The sequence below is a fragment of the Xenia sp. Carnegie-2017 genome, unplaced genomic scaffold (genome assembly GCF_021976095.1).
Source record: "Xenia sp. Carnegie-2017 unplaced genomic scaffold, XeniaSp_v1 HiC_scaffold_19, whole genome shotgun sequence".
Classification (NCBI taxonomy): Eukaryota; Metazoa; Cnidaria; class Anthozoa; order Malacalcyonacea; family Xeniidae; genus Xenia; species Xenia sp. Carnegie-2017.
The window spans coordinates 9,712,489-9,713,328 of NW_025813481.1; positions in this window are offsets into that span (position 1 = coordinate 9,712,489).

The window sequence follows — 840 nt, forward strand, 5'->3', positions numbered from 1 at the left end:
AATTCTTTCTCAATCAGGCAATTCGTAAAATGGAAAGCTATGGGAAGACTTTTTTACGTTTCATACTCTTATAGACACTTATATTTTGTGTTCATGAAATTATAACCATCCGAGAAGTTTGATTTCAAGTATGAAAGACAAAAATAACAAACATAGTATATGCTTTTTGCTTAACAATCGAGCAAACATGTTTTAATCCTACCAGCAGCATCTAGACTTTTTACTCTGTAAACATACATTGAACAAAATAACTGTGCTAACAACTTAGTAAAAGCTGAATTATTTTATTTTCTGTCATTAATATGCAAAATTTACTTTTTTGGAAATCTATGGAACTAAGAAAATTCCACAGAACACAACAACATAACTGAGCTGGCTAAGGCATTCATTTTTATTTAAAATACATTTTACTATTGGCTGCTGAGAAACGTTAAACCGGTTGACAAAAGTGCGACTTTTGCTCGGTAGCGTTTCTTCAAACATCAGTATCCTTGATCACGGTACAAATAAATCTCAACCCGACGAGTTTTGTTTGTTTGTCGTGTTCGAGGTTAAATTAGTTATTATAACAACATGTTAATTCAATTCAAGATTGCCATGAAGTAACCACCCGGTCTTTTACTCTATCTAAATGCAAATATGTTTGTTTTCAATCACTGAAAACAATGAATGGAATTAATTTTTTAATGAAATGAATAATCAATTTCCTGAAAAATGGGCAAAAGATCGGGATATTTCGCCACTGCTTGTTAACTCACTTCAAACAAAGCATGTTTCAACGTTAAATTCCTTTGCTAAGCCGTTCCAAGCCGTTTTCAAATGAAAACTTCACCATTCGTA